The sequence below is a fragment of the Dasypus novemcinctus genome, chromosome 13, assembly GCF_030445035.2.
Source record: "Dasypus novemcinctus isolate mDasNov1 chromosome 13, mDasNov1.1.hap2, whole genome shotgun sequence".
In the NCBI taxonomy this organism is placed as follows: Eukaryota; Metazoa; Chordata; class Mammalia; order Cingulata; family Dasypodidae; genus Dasypus; species Dasypus novemcinctus.
Window position 1 is genome coordinate 2,385,848 of NC_080685.1, and position 26,013 is coordinate 2,411,860.

A 26,013-nucleotide genomic window follows, 5' to 3' on the forward strand; every position below is an offset into this window, starting at 1 on the left:
TCAGTCAACATATGTAACTCTAGTTGAAAGATAACTCTAGAAGTTTATTTTAAAATGCCCAGACTTATTTTGCATGAGATAATCCATGAAATAACTAGTTTTAATCATTCATGTATGATCACAGATCAAGTAATGGATTTAATTATAATTTGGTGCCCAACCTTTAATGAGCAGAATATACAGTGTATTTACTGAACATCAGTTTATTGAGGTTAAATGATTTGTGTAACTATTTTGCATAGGAAATGTTAAAAGAAAAATAAGTGGAGCCCCTGCTGGAAACTGAGCATGGGTTTCTGCAGCAGGATGACCCCTCCTACAACTACTTTTCTTGTATTTTTTCCCTTTTTCTTTCTATAGATTAAAAAAACTACTCTCTTACCTGTTTGTTTAGAATGGTGCTCTCTCTTCCATGCTCTCATAGCATACATCTTTTATGACCACTTGTCATCTTACTTGAATCAATATTAAATAATTTTCTAACTGCTCTGGAAGTCCTTGGATGTAGAAACTGTCTTGTAGTACCATCACTATCCACCAATTCCTGCTATTCTTCCTTGTTTATATAAACTATGTCCCTCAGAATGGTTCTAGGCCATATTTCATTCATTTTCTTTTAATGCAGGTCGATAACTTTGTTATCTTGGGAGCTAATTAATCCTCTAAGTTCCTCTAAGTCCAGGGGTTCTTAACCTTTTTTGTTCCACAGACCTCTTTGCCAGTCAGGTAAAAACCACAGACCCTTACTAAGCTCACACTCTATTGTGTATTATTTAATAAATATATCACACCTACACCAACATGCCCCACAAGAGTAATGTGTTTTTTGAATTTCAATATCAACCTCACGGACCCCTTGTTAAGAACCCCTGCCTAAGTCTGTTCTCCTTTATTGTTAGAGTTTAGAGAATGGAAACATTACTTTGTCTCAGAGACTCTGATCATTGATGAAAATGAGTATGATGTGTGAATTATTTTTCTTTTCGGTGGTGGTGGGATTACTTTTTATTAGTATTTATTGATATGTTTGTCCACACGATATAGTGGAAAATACCATTGTATTTAGAGCAAGTAGACTTAGATCGAGTCTTGGTTCCATTATTTGCCTATTTCTGACCTTGGGCAAGTCAATCTTTTTGAGTTTCATTTTCCTCACCAACAAAATGGGGTGTTAATTCTTACCTATATCATAGGTTTGTAGTGAAGATCAAAGGAATTACACTAGAGAGGAGAGAAGAAAGAGAGCAGAGGGAGATATTGATTGATTACTGTATTTTCCATGAATGCTGATTGCTAGTAAATTTTAATAAGAGTTAGTGTGCTGTGCTGTGCTATCATAGTTGCTCAGTGCACTTGTAAAAAAGCTGTTGTGAGAACCACAATTTTATCAGAGGACATAATTACATAGCTACATCCCCTTCTCTTCTTCCTGTAACAGTCCTTTTAGCCTTTAGGTCAGCAATAGATATAGCTTAGTGACTGTTCTTCCAAACAAGTTCTTTAGTTTCATTTTTTAGAGAAAACAGGCTTTGTATTTGCATACAGTAGTACTTTGGTAAATGTTGTGTATTTAAGGGGAAGAGTAAGGATCCTCTAGGGGCTAAGGTAAGTATTTTGATGTTAGTCTTAAAACATTTTCATGCAATGAGTGATCACCTGAGATACACTGATGCTGAGAGTATCTTAATGGTTGTTCCTTTCTTTGCCATTTCAGTATGACTCATTGTGTAATGCGCTTTAATGTTTTGCTTGAATTAATGTGAATGTTTTATGGGAATACTAGATTTTAGGGACTTAACAGCTTGTTAGCTTAATGTTAAAGCACATCAACTGAGGTATTATATCATCAAGGGGAATCCTATTTTGATTGCTCTAGCTTTGGTAACTTTAAAAGGAGCATTTTTAAAATAGAAAGTCATCTGGGTGTAGGAAAAAATCAGTTTGGTTGCTGTGAACAGTAAATCCTTAGTAAGTCTGCAACTGGGTCTGTTTTAAGTTCAGGAGAGGGGCAAACGAGTTGATGCCGGTGGTATTGAGGGCATACAATCTAAGAAGAAATCTGAAATTTGGGGTAACTAGCATTACCCCTTTGGGAAATCTACTTGTAACCCTAGACTCTTGGGAATCTTAGAGGTCCTGTCTACCCTTGCCTGTGGTGTAATGTTTTTCTCCGTGTTCTTGACCAGTGGTTTTCCAGGTTCTCATTGGACAGTTCCGGTTCGCCTGGCTGAGAACTGCCTGGCTTTGATCTCCCTGTGTCTGAAATTGAAGCAATAATAGTTTCTAACGAGATCCTACTTAAAAACTGTAGTCATTCCTATGACTGTAAAAACATAGGAATTTGTTACCTTACTTTTATTGGCCAAAAATTATGTTTGTTAGTTCAGAGGCTGGTCACTGCTTTAGCAAAAAGTGCTGCACCGAGGCTGAGTAGCTGTTTGTCCTCTGATGTGTGAGTGTGCAAGGGCATGGGTCCTGTACCTCCGAGTGAAGGCATGCAGAGCCCACAGGGCTGCTAGTCTGAGGGCAGGGAGAGGGCTTGTACTTGGCCCTGATCCAGGCCAGGAAAGGGGATGCAGTGCCTTGCCTCAGCCAGTGATGCTGTGAAAAATATCTGGTGGATAAAATACCAACTTATGCCAAATAGATGCTTTTATATATAATGATATAGAGAAATTGAGGATAAGGACACATGATGAATCAGTTTATAAGGGTGATAAGAAGGGCCTCATATGCATCTGGAACATTGAGGGTTGCATCAATGATGAGGACTGCCATGACTTTACAAAAAAGGTCCTTGGGTGAGACCATTAGTGTAAAGATTATACGTCCTGGACTGACCCCATATGTCACCTTTCCTGGCAAAATAACAATCTCTTGGTGATAGAAGTTATGGAATTTTTTTGAGCTCCCCAGAAAGAAGATGGCATATTGAACTGTAGATATTTGTAGGCAGATTTATTATATCCATAATCTATGTGTTGCACACTTTCCCCATCAGCTATTTTTAAATTGAGATCTAAATCTTTAAAAAAAACATTGCCTGGATTTCACTTCTTTCCTTTTACCAAAAAGGCCCAGGATAGCAGTCAAGGGGGAGTGGGAAGGGGAGGGGAGAGAGATGTATTATTGTTTTCCTGAATTCTTATTGCTGGTAAAATTTATTTTTGCTGTGCAAACATCTTGTAAGGACTGATGAGAGAACGATGATTGTATCAGAGAACATAATGATACTCATGCCCCTTCTCATCGTGTAGAAACTAACAGGTATATCTGAATAGACAGGTGCTTACAGTCTCTCCCTGCTAAGGTTTTTGAAACATTTCAATAGAGGAAAATTGTGTTGATAATTGTTAAAGCAGGTTGTTGGGTACATGAGGGTGCATTATGCTTTACTTCTTTGTATGTTTTAATGTTTTATAGTAGAATGATTAATTAGAAGCACCTTAAACGTGTGGCAGAAAATCATACATGGAGCCTAGACTTCTAACTCTCATTAAAATAAGGGGAGTGGGATGTGGATGTGGTTTAAGTGGTTGAGCGCCCGCCTTCTACATGGGAGGTCCCAGGTTCAGTTCCCAGTGCCTCCTGGAAAAAACAAATAACACACAAAACAAATGAAGACACCAACTCAGGGAAGCCGGTGTGTCTCAGTGGTTGAGCACCTGCTTCCCAAGTATGAGGTCCTAGGTTCAATCCATTGTACTTCCTAAAAAAAAAAAAAGACTTGAACTTCTTCTAGTTATGCTTAAAAAATATGAATACTCAAGAAAGCTGAATTAAACAAGGTCAGGGAGGTAGTTTCTGGCCCATATGCCACTAATTTATTCATTTAATAAATATTGTAAACCTTCTACATGTCTGTCTCTGTTTTGAGTACTGAGTGAACAGATCAGACACAGATCCCTGCTCTGGTCTTGCCAAGCACATTACATGCAGTCTATACCTACTCCACAGTGCCTAGCCCAATGCCAGATGGCAAGGCATACCCTCAATTAAAAATATGTTAAGTGGTGTGTTACATGGTGGAATGAGACACTCCAGGGCTCTGTGCCCCCACAGAAACTCTGGATCACCAGAAAGAACTGAACTCAGCTCTTTCTGAGGCCAAGCACAAGCTATGAATCGTGACCCTGTACTGCCTCCAGGATAGAGGACAGGTGTGCATGTGTATAGATACATACTTTCTCATCCACTGACATTTTTATAGAGTATCCTTTAGTATTTACCTATATTTTAGGTAAATGTTTTAAAGTGCAATTAAATAAATCTCTTATTATTAAAGCATCAGTTGTTAAATACTTTTAGTTTAGATTAGGTTAGTTTATTTTTCTTGTATAAAAGTTATACTGGTCTTTGGTCTTAATCATTGTCATAATGTTTGGTAAAATGTAACTGGGTATGGCACCATGTTCTCATAGTAGGTCTTCAACAGATGTTTGAATGGAAACTTGGGAGGGCCTTAACAGCTAATTTTCTCAGTCATCTATCTTTATCATTAGCTATATATGTATTTCGTAGGTTAACCAAGGTTGACTTTCATGTTTTGTTATTTTTTTCAATTAGTTGATAGTAATAATTGGTTGTTTTAATACTAATAGTGTAGGTACCTTAATGATGTAGGTGGCTTCGTATTACAGTACAGGATTGCGTAGGTTTCTTTAAAGATCCCTTCTGAGTGTATGGGGAATGCGTATCTCAGTTATCAGTGACCCACATTAGGAAGACAGTATATGGCTTGGAGTAGAAATTCTGGGCTTTAAAGTGAGATAGAATTGGATTCAAATACCTGTTTTTCCAGTTATTAGGTGATAAAATTATATAAAGAAAGCCCTGGGGACTCTTCAGAGCAGAAAAACCCCTACAAAACCCAAAAAAACCTGTGCTCTACTTCAGTACTCTTTGAACTCCTTGAGTTTTCTCTTGATTATGTTTTGAAGTTTGGAATCCCTACCAAGGCGGCTCTTTTTTTTCTCGGTTGCTCAAGCAAATACCGTGAATGAAATGGGTCAGGTTATACAATGAAAATTTATTCACTCCTGGTTTGAGGCTGGGAAAAAGTCCAAATCAAGGACTCATCAAGTTGATGCTTTCTTCTCAAAGACTGTAGCGTTCTGGGGCCAGCTGCTAGCAATCCTTGGCTCCTCAGTCACTTGGCAAGGCATATGGCAGCGTCTCCTGGTCTCTCCTTTCTCTTCTGGGTCCATCAATACCCAGCCTCTTGCTTCCTGTGTCCCCTCTCTCTCTCTCTGAATTTCTCTCCATTTATAAAGGATTCCAGTAATAGAATTAAGACCCATCCTGATCGAGATGGGCCACACCTTCTTTAACTGAAGTAATATTCCTCAAAAGGTCCTACTTGCAGTGGGTTCTCATCCACAGGAATGGATTAAAGTTAACATGTCTTTTCAGGGTACATGCAGCTTCAGATCACCACAGCAGTTAACCCAGATAGTCCAGCCCAAAGTTCGTTATGTTTGACCCAATACAAAATAAAGCCCATTTGCCCTAAATTCACTTCCATAAAAGGGCCAAATCCTTGGTCAATAAATAGAAGTTAAGCTTTTTTTGTGTATGAGAATCATTTGCCATCCCTAGAACCCTTGAAGCTACTTCTGTTTTTGCAAGTGGTCTAGCTTCCTTGCTGCAGCAGAACTTTGGTGTCCCAAATAAAATGTTGTAATTGGCAAACTTGACTAGGATTTGTCTTTTGCCCAGCATGAACTTCCACAAGTTGCATAAATTCTATTAGCTTTTTCTCTTTTATTTAAAGGGTTCTGTGATAATAATAATTATGTAAAAGAGTGTTTACTGTATGCAAAACAAAGAATTATGGCACTGTAAGTTTTGAGAAGCCTGCTGGCACAGAGACACTAAGGGTCAGAGCCGGAATTAACCCAGGTCTGCCTTATTTCAAAATCTGTGCCTACCAACTGTAGGCATGCTACAAATGATAGTTCCCTTCTATCCTTTCCTTTAAAGTAGTTTTGCTAGATTTCAAACAAAACACACACATTAGAATAGTCTTTTTTTTTTTTTTTTGAATAGTCATTTTAAGAGATGATTTTAGAATGTGGGGATTCTTTTAAAGGTATGGTATGTGTTGAGTTAGTATCAGTACAACTAAATTTTTATTTTCATAGCCTAATAAATTCCTGATTACATTTGTTCGAGTATCGCATAAAGAGAAAAATAGAATGCACAAGAAAATAAAATTTTGAATAGTTCTTAAAAGGGGTTGTGAAAGATAATTTTTAGAAAGAGCTTGATTTTGAGAACAAGAAATATAGTTCAAGGAGACTAGAAATTAATCGTTTTAGTGTTGGTCTAGATTCGAGCCAATTGGTTTCATGTCACGTCAGAGATATCTTTAAATGCAAGGGCCTAAAGCATGTTTTTTTGATAGAGAAGCACGACTAGTTGGAACAATTTCTTTTAGTAATCCCTCCTTTAAAAAGTTGCTGAGCTGTAGTAATCCAGAGACAAGCTGTCTTTTGCAGCTTTTTGTGGCATATTCAAGAACTGAATAGTCAAGAGTTTTGTGTCTGAACGATATGTCTGTTTTTACATGTAATGTTCAGTCAGATGCCAAGTTGAAAAGCTTGTCTGCCAAAATAATAGTTGTTTTTCTTCTGTATATTTGCATGGGGAGAAGGAAAACTATATTTTTGTCTTTTGAGTAGAAAAAGGGACATATACAAATCGAGTATATTTTAAGTGGGTCTTGAACTTGATTGTAAACTGAAATTTGAAAACAGCAACTTGGCTCAGTATTTGAACTTAGGCTATAAATGTCCTTTTGCTCAGGTCAGTAGGTTCTAAGTTAAATATAATCGTCATCTTAGTGGTTAGTTAGCAGTAGTGCAAAGTGGTTTAGAATTTTGGTATTGAAAGTGTCATAGGGAAGCGGACTTGCCCAGCAGTTAGGGCATCTGCCCACCACATGGGAGATCCGTGGTTCAAACCCCAGGCCTCCTTGACCCATGTGGAGCTGGCCCATGCGCAGTGCTGATGTGCATAAGGAGTGCCGTGCCACGCAGGAGTGTCCCTTGCAGAGGGGAGCCCCAAATGCAAGGAGTGTGCCCCGAAAGGAGAGTCGCCCAGTGCAAAAGAAAGTGCAGCCTGCCTAAGAATGGCACTGCCCACATGGAGAGATGACACAACAAAAAGAAACACAGATTCCCGTGCCCGCTGACAACAACAGAAGCGGACAAAGAAGAAGACTCAGCAAATAGACACAGAGAACAGACAACAGGGACGGGGGTGGGGGAGGGGAGAGAAATAAATAAATAAATCTTTTTAAAAAAAAGAAAAGAAAAAAAAGAGAAAGTGTCATAGTGGATCAACAGCATCTGTGTAATTAGGAACTTTTAGAAATGTCAAATCTCAGTCCCAAACCTAATCAGTGTCTACATTTTAACAAGATCGCTAGGTAATTTGCATGCATATTAAAGTTTGATAAACGCTGAGTGACACTGAAATATGGAGCCAGACTACTTGGATTTGAATCTGAATCTCACACTATCTTTGTGACACTGGGTTAGTAATTTAACCTCCCAAGTCTCAGTTTCTGTGTCTATAAAACAGGAGTAATGGTAGTCCATGTGCTGTGCTTAGAAGAGTGTAGTTGATAGGAAGTGCTCTGTAAGCGTTAGCAGGAGATTGAAAAAGGTGGGGTACAGGTGTACACTAGATGCACAATGATAGAGAAGACACCCATACTGTTATGTTACTGGTAAAATTCTTTTTAAAAATTAGCTTTAGGGTCATATACTAGTATCTTTCTATGTGTTTCTGTGTCAGGTGTCAGAATAACAAAGTGAAATCTAGATAATTTGTGACTTATTTTGAGTGTGAATGAAATTGACTCAAGCTGTTGTTTCAAAGGTAAAAAATTAATGTACTATAAATCATTGTAAGATTGTAGTTGAGGGTTTGACCATCTTTCCCTGAAGTACCAAGTAGTGCTTTTTTCTGAGTAGTAACTATGGAACCAGTTTCCTTAGTTCTCTCTGGTCGTTCCTACCAGTTATCCTTGCTGCTACTCACTGATTTCCCTACCACAGCAGCTGCTTGGGCAGGGCGTGGAGGGAAGGCCAGGGGAAGCACTCCCCTCTGACTCCTTTCCCTGTCCTTCCTCTCCCCTTCATTAATCTTGAAGAGTTGCTGACTTCTGCTTTAAAGATTGGAATCCTCTATACATGTTGGAGATTGAAAAACAAGACTGACACCTGCATTTTATAATTTTATAAATAGAATGCAGTTTTACTGACAATAATTGTTTGAGAATCACTTTTTAAAAAGAATAGTGAAACCTTATTACTCCTGAATTTCTATGAGAACTGCTTAAAACCAAATATCTTTCTTATCTGGGGAGGAAAACCACAGACTTAGCAAATTTAGATAAAAGCAGAAAATACCCTAGTGTAGAATTAGGATATTTTATATTCTGTTCCAGTTAATTTACTTAGGTATTAAATATGATTAAGCATGTGTCAGATTTGGTTTAGAATAGGCCTTTGATAGTTTTAAGGTGTTGTGAGTTTGAGGGGGAGGTGGAGGTTTTCAGTTTGATGGGCCTGCATACCTCCTGAGGTGCAAGCTGTGGGGCAGTTACTGTCATGGTTCCACAATGTGTTCACAAGCACAGTGTACTGATTTGAAGGAGCATGTGCTGGGGAGAGCTAGCTCTATTGCTCGACTTGCTGCTTTCTGGCATTTGAACTCTTGGGCTTCTCTGGTAACTGAGAGCTCATGATGAGAAAGGCCACTTTGAAATTTCTCCCTTGGTCTTTTCTCTTGGGTACATGAATACACACTCTGTTTCTCAGTATGTCGCTTCACTCCCATTCAGGGCACAGGTTAATCACATCATGACGCTTAATATTTAACTTGTTTGAATTGAGCTGTAGGCATTCAGCAAAAACCCACGACTTCCTTGCATGAAATGAGCAGAGATGCACTGAAAGTCTGTTGGCAGAACCAATGGAAAGAATTTAAGAGTATTTTTAAGGGTTTCCCATTTGCTAGTGAGGAATGAAAACACTTTGCTCAGGGGCTAGGAAAATGGGTAGTGATCATTTTATAACATCCTTGGGGGCAAATGGACTTGGCCCAGTGGTTAGGGTGTCCATCTACCACATGGGAGGTCCACAGTTCAAACCCCGGGCCTCCTTGACCCGTGTGGAGCTGGCTCATGCGCAGTGCTGATGCGCGCAAGGAGTACCCTGCCACGCGGGAGTGTCCCCCCGCGTAGGGGAGCCCCATGTGCAAGGAGTGCACCCTGTAAGGAGAGCTGCCCAGCGTGAAAGAAAGTGCTGCCTGCCCAGGAATGGTGCCGCACACATGGAGAGCTGACACAAGATGACGCAACAAAAAGAGACACAGATTCCTGTGCCGCTGACAACAACAGAAGCGAACAAAGAAACAAGACGCAGCAAATAGACACAGAGAACAGACAACCGGGGTGTGGGGGAGGGGAGAGAAATAAATAAATAAATAAATAAATAAATCTTAAAAAAAAAAATCATCCTTGGGGAAGAAATTTAAAACTTGAGGGTCACAGAGAAATTCCAAGAGTTAGAGGAACTGATATAGAGTTGCTTATGAGCTATGTACACAGAGCCATATTATGATACTTAATGCTACAGGGATTCAAAGGGTTTTCAAGGGTAATTTTGACTCTCCACAGTTTTTGCTGTCTGTGCTAACTTCATAATCAACCTCCTACATAGATATGGCTTGAATATCTAGATCTTCACTGGAGGGTCTCATGGGGAAGTTAAATCTGAGGATAGAGAAGTGGCAAATGTTGATGTGCATTTAGGAAGTCTGTTTTGCTGGTTACTTAGGGTGAGACAACAGTCACTTTAGATTTATAGGACAAAATAGTTTATATCAATGATGACTTTGTTAAACAGAATACTTTGCTTCATTTTTCAGTTTTTTTTAATATCCATAATTTTACACTTTTCCTAGAATGACTTATTTTCTTTATATAGGAACTTTCTAAGTATAAAAAAAGTACTGTGAATGTGGGAAGTGTAAATTAGGGTAAGTAAATAAATGGAGAGCTAATGTGCTTTTTTGAAAGGGCATTGAAGGCTATTCTGAGTGAGTGATCTTTTTATTAAAAATTGGTTTTACACAAACTCCAAAGAGGGCCAGCTGACATGGCACTGAATTCCAGAGCCATCTGCCATGACCATAGAACCTGTGGGTCTCTGTAGCCCTCAGGGGAACCAGTACCTGGGGTTGTATCCTCAGATGTTACCTTTCTACACATGCCTCTTCTGTCACTTTTGGTGGACCTGTGGTTGGTGCTGGGATTGGTGTATACTCAGGAGACCTGAATCTCTGGACTGTCCATGTGACAGCCAGGCCCTGAGCCTCAGCAGACTTGCAACTCCTACCCTCTGGTTTATTGGGCTTAGCCTGGTCAGTGAACAGGGAGGTGAAGAAGGTCAGCCACCACACCAGAGAGCCAAGAGTGCCTACAACTGCAAGCAGGAGAATTGCATCCATCGTCCATATGGAATCTAAGCCCCATCTCGATATAGAGGTGGAGTGGACATGACCATCCCAGGGTCCACAGAATGGAGGAATAGAGTATGGATTAGTGTAGACTTACTGATATTCTACTATGGAACTCTTGTGATTAGTAATGGAAGAAACTGTAGCATTGATGTGGAAAAAATGGCCATGGTAGCTGCTGAGCGTGGGAGAGGGAAGAAGAGATATGATGTGGCGGTATTTTCAGGACTTAGAGTTGTCCTGGGTGGTACTGCGGGGACAGATGTTGTACAATGTATGTCCTGCCATGGCCTACTAGGTGGACTGGGGGAGAGTGTAAACTACAATGTAAACCATTATCCACGTGGTGCAACAGTTCTCCGAAATGAATTCACCAAATGCAGTGAATGTCCCAATTTGATCAAAGAGGTTGTTGATGTGGGAGGAGTGGGGTGAGGGATGTGGGGGGTATATGGGGACCTCTTATATTTTCTGAATGTAACATTAAAAAAAAATTGGTTTTAGTTTTATTAGTTACCATCTAAGAGTTTTAAATGGAGAACATGAGTAGAACAGATTAATAAGTAGGTCTTTAACTTGCAAACTCTATTCATTCAATACGTATTTATTGAATGGCTATTAGACAGTCACTGTGCTGCACGCTGGGTCCTGGAGGAGTCTCTAGATAGACAAAGTTTTCCTTGCCTGCAGGTAGTTTACATTCTAGTGAAGAGGCAGATAATAGATAAATGAACAAACAAATGAAGAAAATTTTGTTTGTGGTACATACCTTTAAGGAATATAATATAGCACAGGATAATGTGGTAGAAAATTTCTGAATCAGTGATTGGAAGTTTCTTTAGATATGGTGGTTAGGGAAGGGGCCCTCCAAAGAGGTAACATTTGAACTGAAACCTGAGGGTTAGAAATGAGACAGCTATGGGAACTGATGTGGGGTGAGCTTTTTAGGCCGAGGGAGCAGCATCCCAAAGGCCTTGATGTAAAATCAGGTTAAGCATGTTCATGGAATAGAAGAAAGAGCAGAGTGGCTGGTGAGGGGTGGACATAGGGAAGGGCTGTGTGAATTAAGGATGGAGCAGTAAGCAGAATCAGATCATGCATTGTCTTGAAGGACATGGTTAGGAGTTTAGCTTTTTATTCTAAGTGCAATCCGAAGCCATTTCAGAGTGTTAAGTAGGGGAATGACATGATTCTATTTACATTAAAAAATTTACCTTGCTCTTGGGTGGAGAATGAATTGAAGGAAAGTAAGCGAAGCAGCAGTATCAACTATTTGGTGTAGAGCCTTGTGGTGAGCTGTATATAATGGAAAACTCTACTGTAGTACCCTAAATAAGATGACTTTAGCGTCTGTAGATATCATGTCTGTGTTGATGGGAGTTAGGAGGTGGTGGTGGGCAAAAGGCTAGAGAGAGGAATTTTAAAAGTTCCTGGAAGACCCACCCAGTGACTTCACTTTATATCATATTGTCTAGAGCTGTGTGGCATGTCTACTCCTACATGTCTGTGAAGGTTAATATTTTGGTTTTCTAGATATAGTAGAGAAGAGCAAGGCAAAATGAGTCATAAATGGCTTTTGGATTACCAGTCCAGTGTCTGTCGCTATGGGAGAGGTGCAGTTTTTTTTTAACCATCTTTTTTTTTTAACTTAATTTTTTATAACAATAATTTTCAAACCCTGTGAAGCTTCTTAGCAAGCCAGTAATAGTTCTAGCTAGAAGCATCTCCAATAAGAGGTACCTTACCATTGCCTATGACTTTTTTCTTCCTTTTTTATTGAGATTTAATTAACATAACATTAAATTCACCCTTTAAAGATGTATAATCCTGTCCTTTTTAGTATAGTCTCAAAATTGTGTGAGCATCACCACTATCTGATTCTAGAACATTTAATCACTCTTAAAAGAAATCCCATATCCAGTAGCATTCACTGCCCCCCCCCCAATGTATGCCCTGTCTCTATGGATTTGCTATGGATATTTCATATAAATGAAATTATAACATATTTAGCTTTTTGTGTCTGGCTTTTTTTCTCTTAGCATAATGTTTTCAAGGTTCATCTATGTGGTAGTGTGCAACAGGATACTACATTTTGCTTATCCAAAGTTGGTGGGCATTTGAATTGGTTTCACTTTTTGCTAGGCTATCTGTTTTTGTATTTCAGGTAGTACCAGGGGCAGGGATTGAACCCAGAAGCTTGTACATGGGAAGCAGGCCCTGAAACCACTGAGCTACATCCACTCCCCTTGGTTTTACTTTTTGACTATTATAAATAAGCTGCTATGAACACTGATATACAAGCTTTTATGTGGATGTATGTTTTCAATTCTCTTTAGACCCTGCGATTTTTAAATCTTTATCAATATTCCATATACCTTGCTTGAGCTCCAAACTCATATCTTTAGCTACCTTTTAGTCATGTCTCCTTGGATGACCCATAGACACCGAAGACTTGACTTAAAATAGAATTCATTATCTTTTCCTCAAATCCATATCTTCCCCTCTGTTCTTATCTCAGTTGCTCAAGCTAGAAGCCCGGGGATCATCTCTCCATCTTCCCTCTCCCTCATCCAACATACCCAATTGTTACGAGGTTGTCATTCTTTTTCATAAATAATTCTCAAATCTTCCAAATTGTTCCACCCCTGCCACTATTTCCTTCATTTGGTTCTCATGATCACCTTTTCCTTTGTCACTACAGTCAACTTTTAATTGGTGTGCCTGCCTCCAGTTTTTGTTTTTTGAATTTTTTTATTATTTTATTCTTCAAATGTGCAATAAATGAATCCGTAATACCAACATGATTGAATAACAGGTCTTAACAGAAATATAATCTATTATATTTACTTTCTATTCAAATACTTTAATTCCTTTTTTGGTGTGTCATTATAGCTTCATGACTTTTCACTTTACTGTATGCCAGTCAACTTCAGCCAGTATTCTCTCTTTCACAATGTTGTTCTACCATTACCACCATCTCTTACCACAACTTTTCCATCACCCAAATAGAAACTCCATAGCATTAACTTCCCGTTCTCTACTTCTCCCTGGACCCTGATAACCTGTATTTTAGTTTCTGACTCTACGAATTTGTGTATTCTAATTATTTCATATAGGTGAGATCATACAATATTTGTCCTTTTGTATCTTGGCTTGTTTCACTCATCATGATGTCTTCTCGGTTTGTCCATGTTGTCTCATATATCAGAACTTCGTGCTCTTTTTACAGCTGAATAATATTCCACATTTTGTTTATTCGTTCATCTGTCAGTAGACATTAGGATTCCTTACATCTTTGGCCAATTGTGAATAATACTGCCACGAATATTGGTGTGTAAATATCTGTTTGAATCCCTCCTTCTAATCTTTTGGTTATATACCTAGATGTGGAATCGCTGGGTCATATACTAAGCTTTCTGAGGAACTGCCAAACTGTCAACAATGAATGAATATTTCTGTTACTTTACATTCTCTCTAACACTTATTTTCTTTTTTTTTTTCCACAGCCATTTAGTAGTTGTGAAATGGAATCTCATTGTGGATTTGATCTGCATTTGCCTAATGGCTAATGGTGTTGAGATCTTTTCATTTGCTTATTGACCATTTATGTCTTCTTTGGAGAAGTGTCTATTCAAGTCTTTTGCCTACTTTTAAATTAGGTTGTTTGTTTTTTGTTGTGTCTTTGAAAAGGGGAACATTTGTACTGCCTTTTCTAAATATATCTCAGAGTTTACTTCATCTTATGTCTTCATTAGCAAAATATATTTTAAATGTAAAACTGTTATAAAAGATGAAGTCAGTATATATTAATAACAGCGGCAATTCACCAGGAAGAAATAACAATCATAAATATTTATGCACCTAACTTGGGTGTCCCAAAATACATGAGGAACACACTGGCAAAACTGAAGGGAGAATTTCTATAATAGTAGTTGGAGACTTCAATACACCACTTTCAGCATTGGATAGAATTTTTGGACTAGAGGATAAATAAGGAAACAGAAAACTTGAATAATGTGATAAGTGGGCTGACCTAACAGGCATTTATAGAACATTACACCTTGTGGCATTTTGAAATTATTTTATGAATCCCAAAAGGAGAAAGATTATGTTTGTGGACTCTTCCACTCCTGTGGGTATGAGAACTTTTTACAATTGGACTACCTCCCTGAGGTGTGACTCAGGTTGAATCTTCACCCTTTTGCTGGATCTGGGTCTGGGTCTGATAAAAAACAAAACAAAACACACACACACACACTGGAAAAGAGAGCTCGATCATTTTTGATTCTGCCATGTAACAGAAGGAGAAGCTCAAACAGCTGAGACCCCCAGAGAGAGATGAGCCATTTGCTGGACAGCTTACAGCTGAAATCAGGAAGAAATTAGAGCAGCGGAGCCTGAGAGAAGAGATCCGTGCCTGAGTGCCCTCAGCTGAGCTCCGGGAGACAGGACAGCCTAGGGAGGAAGGCAGAGGGCGCCGCCATCTTGCTTCAACGCGGGGCAGCTGACTTGGTTGAGAAAGCACTTCTTATGGTGCTTTGAATTGGACTTTTCACGGCCTTGGAGCTGTACCCTTTTTTCCAATTAAGCAGTTTTACTGAGATATATCACATACCATATGATCTATCCAAAGTGTATAATCAGTGGCTTTTAGTATAATCACGGTATTATGCATTCATCACCACAAAAAATTGGAACTGTAAGCTTTTACCCCAAATAAATACCCTTTATAAAAGCCAACACATTTCTGGTACTAAAACACACCCAAAACAGTGGGATATACATTTCTTTTCAAGTGCTCATGAATCCTTCTCCAGGATAGATCATATGTTGGGTCACAAGACAAGTCTCAAGAAATTTAAAAAGGTTGAAATGATAGAAAGCACTTTCTTGATTATAATGAATGAAGGCTGGAAATCAATAATGGATGGAAAAATATATGGAGCTTAAACAACACTCCTAAATAATCAGTGGGTGAAAGAAGAAATTGCAAGAGAAATCAGTAAATATCTTGAGATGAATGAAAATGAGAACACAACATATCAAAACTTATGGAGTACAGTAAAGGAAGTGCTGATCGGGAAACTTATAGCCCTCAATGCTTACATTAAAAAAGAAGAAAGAGCTGAAATCAGAGATCTAATTGCATACCTGAGGAACTAGGAAAAAAAAAACACAATAAACTAATTCTAAAACAAGCAGAAGGAAAGAATTAACAAAGGTTAGAAATAAATGAAATTAAAAGCAAAAAACCAAATCAATAGATCAACAAAACCAAAAGTTGGTTCTTTGAGAAGATCAACAAAATTAATAAATCCTTAGCTAGACTGACGAACAAAAGAGAGAAGATGCAAATAAAATCAGAAATGAGGGGGGGGGGACATTACCACTGACCCCACAGAAATTAAAGAGATCATAAGAGGATATTATGAACTGTACACCAACAAACTAGACAATGTAGACAAAATGGACAGATTCCTAGAAATGTACGGAATAAACTTTGAAGAAATAGAAGACCCCAACAGACCAAATCACAAGTAATGAGATGGAAACAGTCATCAAACACCTCCCCAAAATGAAAAGCCCAGGACCCTATGGCTTTGCAGGTGAATTCTACCAATCATTCAAGGAAGATCTCATATGAATCTTGCTTAAACTCTTTATCAAAAATTGAAGAGGAGGGAACACTACTAAACTCATTCTGTGAAGCCAATGTCACCCTAATATCAAAGCCAGACACACATTATGAAAGAAGAAAATTAGAGACCAATTTCCTTAATGAATATAGATGCAAAAATCCTCAACAAAATAATTGCTAACTCAATCCAGAAGAAGTGGGTTTTATCCTGGGTATGCATGGGTGGTTCAACACAAGAAAATTAGTGTAATTTTAGTGTAATACACCACATTGATAAATTAAAGAAGGAAAACCCAGAAAAGGCATTTGACAAAATACATCCTTTCTTGATAAAGACACTAAAAAAATAGGAAGAGAAGGAAACTTCGTCACCATGGTAAAGTGCATATATTTAAAACCCACAGCATATATTGTACTCAATGGTAAAAGACTAACACCTTCCCTCTGAGATTAGGAACAAGATGAGGATAACCTTTGTATCCACTGTTATTCAATACTGCACTGGAAGTTCTAGCTAGAGCAATTAGGCAAGAAAAAGAAAAGGCACCCAAATAAGAAAGGAGGAAGTAAAACTTTCACTTTCTGACTTTAAAGCATGATACTGGCATATAGACATATTTACCAATGGAACCAATTTGAGAATTCAGAAATATATCTTCACGTCTGTGATCAAGTGATTTTTTTTTTTTCAAAGATTTATTTATTTAATTCCTTCCCCTCCCCTGGTTGTCTGTTCTCTGTGTCTATTTGCTGCGTCTTGTTTCTTTTGTCCCCTTCTGTTGTCGTCAGCGGCATAGGAAGTGTGGGCGGTGCCATTCCTGGGCAGGCTGCACTTTCTTTCACGCTGGGCGGCTCTCCTTACGGGGCACACTCGTTGCGCGTGGGGCTCCCCTATGCAGGGGACACCCCTGCGTGGCAGGGCACTCCTTGCGCACATCAGCACTGCACATGGGCCAGCTCCACACGGGTCAAGGAGGTCCGGGGTTTGAACTGCGGACCTCCCATGTGGTAGATGGACGCCCTAACCACTGGGCCAAGTCCGTTTCTGATCAAGTGATTTTTGACAAGGCTGTCAGACCTACCCAGCTGGGTCAGAACAGTTTATTCAACCAGTGGTACTAGGAGAACTGGATATCCAAAGCTAAAGGAAAGAAAGATGACTCCTATCTCACAGCTTATACAGAAACAAACTCAAAATGGATCAAGGTCCTAAATATAAAGTCTAGAACTAGAAAACACTTGGTAAAAAATGTAGGGAGGGAAGCGGACTTGGCCCAATGGATAGGTCGTCCACCTACCACATGGGAGGTCCGTGGTTCAAACCCCAGGCCTCCTTGACCCATGTGGAGCTGGCCCACGCGCAGTGCTGATGCACGCATGGAGTGCTGTGCCTTGCCGGGGTGTCTCTGTGTAGAGGAGCCCCACGCGCAAGGATTGCGCCCCGTAAGGAGAGCTGCCCAGCACGAAACAAAGTGCAGCCTGCCCAAGAATGGCGCCGCACACACGGAGAGTTGACGCAGCAAGATGACGCAACAAAAAGAACTAGGAATATGTTCAGAAGAACTGAAAGCAAGGATGTGAACAGGCATTTGCACACCAGTGTTCAAAGTGGCATTATTCACATTGCCAAAAGGTGGAAACAACCCAAGTTTCCATCAAACCAATGAATGGGTAAACAAAATGTGGTATATATACACAACAGAATACTATTCAGCTGTAGGAAGAAATGAACTTGGGATGCATATGACAACATGGCTGAACCTTGAGGACATTATATCACCATCTTTTCTTTGTTCAAGAATACATACAGTGGGACGAGGCTCACCGCACTCCTTGCCACTGAGCGCGGGCCCACAGAGTCGGCGCCCTCGGTTCCCCGCCTGGAGATGGTCGGGGCCGCCTAGTTCACAACCCCGAAGCAGCGTGGTGGGAAATATGAAGAATGAAATTGCTGCTGTTGTCTTCTTTTTCACAAGGCTAGTTCGAAAACATGATAAGTTAAAGAAAGAGGCAGTTGAGAGGTTTGCTGAGAAATTGACTCTAGTATTTCAGGAAAAATATAAAAATCATTGGTATCCCGAAAAACCATCAAAAGGACAGGTTTACAGATGCATTCTTGTCAGTAAGTTTCAGAGAGTTGATCCTGATGTCCTGAAAACCTGTGAGAACAGCTGCATCTTGTACAGCAACTAGTGCCTGCCAAAGGAGCTCACTCTTTGGGTGGATCCATGTGAGGTGTGCTGTCGATATGGAGAGAAAAACAATGCATTCATTGTTGCCAGCTTTGAAAATGAGGATGAGAACAAGGATGAGATCTCCAAGAAAGTTACCAGAGCCCTTGATAAGATTACCTCTGATTATCGTTCCGGATCTTCTTCAGACGAAGAGCCTAGTAAGGAAGTGAAACCCAGTCAGTGGCTGCAACCCCCAGCCCAGTGTACCAGATTTCAGAACTGATATTCCCACCTCTTCCATTGTGGCACCCTTTGCCCAGAGAAAGGTCAGGGATGTACTGAAGGAATGGCCATCCAAGTCACTACCCTCCTCCTGTACCATTTGGTTATCCAGGTCAGGCAAGGAAGAATAAACCCTATCGCCCAATTCCAGTGACATGGGTACCTTCTCCTGGAATGCATTGTGACTGGAATCCCTGGATTAAACCTCACATGTCAGCACCGCACTAGCACCTTCTGCGTCTCCTGGTTCACGTTCAGAGATCGGTAGAATGCAAGCCTGACTATATGTTAAAAAGTGAAATGTTCATACTTACAGTAGTAAAGTTAGATGGACCAAACCATCAAACGTATTTTTATAGAAAAGGTATTGAGAATAATCTTTCTTAAAAATATATATATATACACTTTAGATATCTTGATATAGTTTGAAAAACTTTATTAAAGGTTAGTCAAGTGCCAGAGTTTTTAATATTGACTTGAGTATTTATATTTTGTGCCGTCAGCTTTGTTGGATACATAGCACTGTAGGAGTGGACGATCTGTTCTAGCACCTTTATGCCTTTACTTACTTTATGGAGAGTGTGTAAGTTATTTATACACAAGGAAATCTATTTTATGTCATTGTTTAAAAAAAATTGTGTGAAATCATATAGTTGCAAATAAAAAAATAGTTTGAGGCATGAAAAACAAACAAAAAAGAATACATACAGAACCAAATAATACATTATGTAGAGTGAAATAAGCCAGACACAAAAAAGGCAAATATTACATGGTTTCACTCATATGAACAAAATAAGATGAGTAAACTCATGGAGTTAAACTATAGTATAGATTACTAGGAGATAAAATTCGGGTTGAGAAGGGGTAACTGATGCTGAATGTATGTAGAATGTTTAATAAGGGGGATTTTGAATGTGGGGAAATGGTTAGAGTTGATAACACATTATAGTGAGTAAATTTAATATTGCTAATTTATAAATGTGATTGTGGCTGAAAAGGGTCATCTAGAGAAGTTAATGTCAATTGAAAGAAAGCTAGAGGATAATCTAGGGATTGTGTAACATAGTGATTTCAGTTCTGGATGGTGATTGTGGTTAATAGTACAAATATAATAATGTCCCCTCACCAACTATAATAAATATACAATACTACTACATGGTGAACATTGTAGGCTGGTGGTGGGGCCATAGGTGGAAATCCTGTATGGTATGCATGATGGCTTTGTTAACTCACAACTTTTCAAATTAAAAAATAAAAATAAAAAAGAATAAAATGCCACAAAAAATGCTGAAGAAAATAAATTCCAAGGGGGAAGTTGTACATGAAGTCATGATCCAAATAGGAATCAAGGTAAAAAAATGGTGTGCTTTTGAGCAATTGACTGAGATGCAGAGAGGAGATTGCATTTGATCTTGGCACTGGGAATATTCTTTGAGTGGCGAAAGGATTACAACGTTGCAGCCTTAGGAAAAGAAATGTAATCTTAACATATTATTTGGTCCCCTAGTAAGCATTATTTATTATCATCCTTTAGAACAGTGATTTTCAAAGTGTAGTCCTCAGGTGGCAGACTTGGCCCAGTGGTTAGGGCGTCCGTCTACCACATGGGAGGTCCACGGTTCAAACCCCAGGCCTCCTTGACCCGTGTGGAGCTGGCCCATGTGCAGTGCTGATGCGCACAAGGAGTGCCGTGCCACGCAGGGGTGTCCCCTGCACCCCTGCGTAAGGGAGCCCCATGCGCAAGGAGTGCACCCTGTGAGGAGAGCCACCCAGCGTGAAAGAAAGTGCAGCCTGCCCAGGAATGGTGCTGCACACACGGAGAGCTGACACAACAAGATGACGCAACAAAAAGAAACACAGATTCCTGTGCCGCTGACAACAACAGAAGCAGACAAAGAAGATGCAGCAAATAGACCCATGCGGCGGCTTGCTCGGTCGGTAGAGGTGGGGTCTGGCTGCGGACGAGGGGTCGGTCCAGCTCTGGACGAGGGGTCGGTCCCGCTTGGGACGAGGGGTCGGTCCCACTTGGGACGAGGGGCCGGTCCGGCAGCAGACGAGGGATCGGTCTCACAGGGGTTGCGCGGTTCGGCTGACGGGGTCGCCCGGTGAAGCCGGCGATGAAGGGGTCGCCCGGAGAAGCAGGCGACGAACTGGGGACAAGGGAGGCCAGGCCCTTGTCGGGGGCTCTCAGGACTGGAGGGCGCACGGCAGAAGAACTACCGCGGAGACAAGGTAAACACGCAAGTCCACTTTATTGAGGGAGAGGCAACAGTTTTATAGGGGCTGGGGAAGGCTGATTGGTCGAAGCCACGCCCTGTTCTGATTGGTTGCCGGCGAAAGGTCAGTGGGCGGTACTGGACGGGGGAGGGGTGGTGGTTAGGGATTGGATGTCGCTGTTGCTGGGGGAAGGGGCAGGGTTTAGGGATTGGTGGCTGCTGTTGCTGGGGGAAGGGCAGACTTGAGTTTCCCGCCCACGCCTGGCTGTTGCTGCTGTCGGGGGGAGGGAAAAGGGCAGACTGGAATTTTCCGCCCTGCGCCTGAGCAGGGAGAAGGAAGAAGAAGGGTGCCGCCCCACAGGCATCGTGTGGTGCCATCTGGGAGGAGGGGCGGCCACGGAAGCATGGCTGCCGAGAAGGGGAGACCCGAGGGCACTCTGCGCCCATGCCGAGCTCCCTTCAGGGGTGGCGGTGAGTCCGACCAGCCACCCTATTATGGGGGCAGCGGCTTGGCCTGCCGCGGCTGCTCCCCCGCCAGGCCAGCAAACCACACTTCAGCCCGAGGGGTGACCGCAGACCCAGAACAGACAACCAGGGTAGGGGGGGGGAGGGGAGAGAAATAAATAAATAAATAAAATGTTAAAAAAAAAAAACGTGTAGTCCTCAGACAGGCAGCATCTGCACCACCTGGGAACTTGCTAGACCTGGAAGTTCTCAGGCCATACCCTAGACCTATGGAACCAGAAACTCTGGTGGTTGTACCCATGAATCTGTGTTTTGACAAGTCTTCCAGGTGATTCTGATGCAGATTACAGTTTAAGAACTACTGCTACAGGCAATGTATATAAAATGTATATAAACTTAAATAATTATGGTTACATAATGGAATGTGAATTATCAAACTTTGACAAGGTTAAAAAAAAAAGTACAGCTGACTGAAGTTGACAGGTGATGTAGAAGGTTCTGATATCCTTTAGGTTTTATCCTTGAAGGGCATAGATATTTTATAGTTGATAGAATGAAAAACCAAAATGAAAGTATATTTTAAAAGTAACCAAAGGAGAAGTGGATTTGGCCCAATGGTTAGGGCTCCCGCCTACCACATGGGAGGTCCAAGGTTCAAACCCAGGGCCTCCTGACCCATGTGGTGAGCTGGCCCACACGCAGTGCTGAATTTTTGTTTTTCTGATTCGTCATGTCCTTCTGCTCAGCCTTCTTGAGTACCGCTAAGCACTAATGGATTTTACTTCTTCAAAAATGTTACAATCAAATAGAGTTATTGTTCTTTTAATACTTCATGTACCAGTTTTGACCAGTAAGAACCTCTTGAAGCTGAGGTTTTTTCCCTTCTTTTTTTAAGTTTTTATTGTTGCAACATATCCACCATAAAAATTTACCACTTTCAAATATAAAATTTAATGGTATTTGTATTAATTACATTAACAATGTTGTGCTACCATCACTATCGTCCATTACCAAAACTTTTCCATCACTCCAACCAGAAACTCTGTACCACTAAGCACTAACTCCCCATTCTGCATTCCAACCTACCAGCCTAACCTTGGCAACATCTGTTCTCTGTCTCTGTAAATTTGCATATTCTAGTTATTTCATGTAAGTGAAATCAAACAAAATCGCCTTTTTATGTTTGGCTAATTTCATTCAACATGATGTCTTCAGTGTTCACCCATCTAATAGCATGTATCAAAAGTTCATTCCTGGGAAGTGGATTTAGCCCAAGGATAGAGCGTCCGCCTACCACATGGGAGGCGCAAGGAGTGCTGTGCCACGCAGGGGTGTCCCCTGCATAGGGGAGCCCCACGTGCAAGGAGTGTGCCCTGTAAGGAGAGCTGCCCAGTGCAAAAAAAGTGCAGCCTGCCCAGGAGTGGTGCCACACACATGGAGAGCTGACGCAGCTAGATGATGCACAAAAAGAGACACAGATTCTGGGTGCCACTGACAAGAATACAAGCGGACGCAGAAGAACATACAGCGAATGGACACTGAGAGCAGACAATGGGAGGGGGGGAGGAGAGAAATAAAAAATAAATAATTAAAAATAAATAAGTAAATAAATTAAAAAGTAACCAAAGAAGAACTAAAATATCTCATAGATATCTAAAGGTGATAAATGAAGAAATAGTGGTAAAAGCATATTATTTGGAAATTTGAGAGTAATTGCCAGGAGAACCAAAAAATGAAATGGTGAAAGAGGGTTGCCTTTGAGAAACAGGACAAGGAGCCCTTGTTTCTGCTTGATATTATATTTAAACCATCTGCTATATAATACTTTGATTAAAAATTTAAAAACAAAATAAATTGGCTTCAATTGGTTGTGGCAGTATATGCACTTATTAATTTGCAGAAAGGGCTGGGTTCTCTTTCACATGGTTCAAAACCTCTAGTTATTGTAGTTAAGACTGGCTCTGTGTGGGTCCTAGGTGAGTGCTTTTGTAGGCATATGATGTGTGTGTTTTTCTAAGTCCTTTGTGGCTTATACTGGGCAATTAACCTTTGGCTTATAGTCTTCCTATATTTTTATTACTTAAAGAACATAAGATATCATTGGAAAACTAAAACCAAGTATTTTGTTTGAATGCTGGCCTACTTTTTATAGACTCATTCAGAACATAATATATGACCATATTTTGTTCCCTTCTTTAGTTTTTTGTTCTCAAGATTGGTCTAAATGTCCTCCACTTTGTATATTCAAATCGTGCTTCCTCCTAATTAGTTTTTAAAGGCTACTGAGATTCGGAACCAACTTTGGTACCTAGGTGACTTTAGGAGCAGTTTTCCAACATTTTTATAGAACTTCTTTTATTCAAATATGATGACCTATTTATAGATAAGAGATAAAGTGTTTTAATCTTACTCAGGGGATCCCTGATGAGCCCAAAATGAAATCCAGTAGAACAATAAGCTGAGTGTCCATGCATAATGCCGTGGTGGCTGAAGCATTAATCCTCTCATAAAATATTTATCTAAGCTTTATATCATGTTGATGTTTAGATCTTTTTCATTGGAACATATATTTTGTTAGCTTCCTGGCTTATCTTATCATAGTTATTCTTTCTATCATCTGTCCACATGTAAGTATTTATTTTTCTGAACCATTTTAGAGTAGGTTGCATACTTACTGTCCCTTTACTTAACACTGCAGTGTGTTTCCTAAGAACAAAGATATTCTCTCATATAACCATTGTACATGTATTAAATCCAGGAAATTTAACATTCACACAATACTTTAATCTGTTGTACATATTTCCAATTCTGTCAATGTCCTAATGTCCTTTGTTTCTTTTTTTTTTTGTCTAGTACAAGATTGAATCCAGGATTACATTACTTTTCATTCATGTGTGTTTAGTCTCTTTTAATCAGGAAGAGTTCCTCAGACTTTGTCTTTTATGACATTAATATTTTTATGGCATTAATATTTTTGAATAATGTAAGCTGGTTATTTTATAGAATGTTTTTAAATTGGGATTTGTCCAGTGTTCCCTATGATTAGATTGGGGTTATGCATCCCCAGCCAGAATCTTATGTGTGTCCTTAGGGCATCACATCAGTGTCCATCTGCTCTTCATTAGTGAAAAAAATTTTTTAATTGGTGATATTTTTGATCACCTGGTCACAGTACTGCCTGGCCTGTAAGGTTAGTATTTTTCCCTTGCAACTCATAAACTAATCTTAGGGGAGACAGTTTGAGACCATGCAAAAATCTTAATCCTCATTATTTTTTTCTCTATAGATTTAACATCTCTTTATCATTGGTTTTTGCCTGAACCCATGTCTACTGTGATGGTTATAAAATAATGATTTTCCCACTCTTCTACTTTCTCCACATTTGTAAGTCTTTATTATCTTTTAAAGAAGAACCCTCTTCTGTCCCCTTTTTATTTAGTTATTATCAGTATGGACTCATGGGTTCTGGTTTTATTCAATGGATTGTAACCCATTGTCCTTATTATTTTGATGCTCAAATTGTCCCCAATAAGGCTAGTTGGAACCCTTACAAGCTGGTTCCTGTGTCTTTTGATCTGCTTTCATAATATTTTTTGAACATTTTCTGGCCCAACAAAATGTTTCAAGATTATCTGTATCTTCCTTCCCTAACTTAGAATCAACCATTTTTCTTAATTCCATTATGTTCTATTTATATATTAAACCCAAGTCTGGATCACTAATGAAATTTACAATAATTTAAGACTTTTTCTGACCCAGGGAAACTGTAGGCAGAGGAGGAAGACCCAGATTGAAGAAGCGGTTGGTGAGACCTTCCCTATGCGATGGTGGTAGTGATGGGAGAGAGCAGTTGGCCAATTTTCCAGTGGGTAGCAAAGGGAATTGGCTAAACATGGCAATTTTAGCTTGGCTGTTCATGGCATGTGCTTACCATAGGCGATCTAGAAGTCCCCTCTAGCTCCAATGATGGAATGTGGACATACAGAATCCTGGGTAAGCAGTGGCCTAAGTTTAGGGGGAAAGGCTACCTTGCATAGAGACTTACTGACTGAAACCAGATGACTGGCACTGTGGACCCAGTTGGAGTGTGTGCTAGCACAGTGTCCCATAAGGCCATTTGGTGGCAGGGCTTTGGGGGTGGAAGAAGGGATTGACTACAAAGGGGTGATAACAGGGATTTTTTTTTTTTTTGGGTAATGAAACTGTTCTATAAGCATTTGTCAAAAAAATCATAGAACTGTATGCCAAAAATTGAATTTTATTGTATGTAAATTTTTTTAAAAGACATATTGGTTAGTTTTAGTCAAAGTAAAGGGGAACTATCCTCAAGTATATGAAAGCCAAGTTCTGCCAAATGATGGGTCTCTCTTATCCTAAGTAACAGAATGATAGCAACTTAGTATTGCCTTATTGGCAGCTTTTCTTCCAGTATTTCTTCCTGCAATAATGAACTTCCATCATTAATTTATATTTTACTATCAGCCTTGATACTATCAGCAATGTACTTGGCACAATTCCAGAAATAGGTGCTGCTGTTATGTTCTGGTTTTCTACAGAGTGATTATAGTTTATAGTTCCTCCTTTGAGTGTATTATTACCAGATTTGTGAACCAGTCCATCTTTCTTACCACAATGCATTTGATAGAGAATCAAAACGATTTGTATAATTCTCTCTCCTGTCACTTCCATAAGGTCAAAGGAAACA

The 26,013-nt window shown here is 39.9% G+C and overlaps 1 protein-coding gene and 1 pseudogene across 3 annotated transcripts in view; both read left to right on the top strand.

Moving 5' to 3' along the window:
• The window catches only part of SMYD3 (SET and MYND domain containing 3), a 748,180-nt gene that overhangs the window by 34,557 nt on the left and 687,610 nt on the right, over positions 1 to 26,013 (top strand). The window lies entirely within an intron of this gene.
• Positions 17,904 to 20,688, top strand: LOC131280835 (protein BTG3-like; annotated as a pseudogene).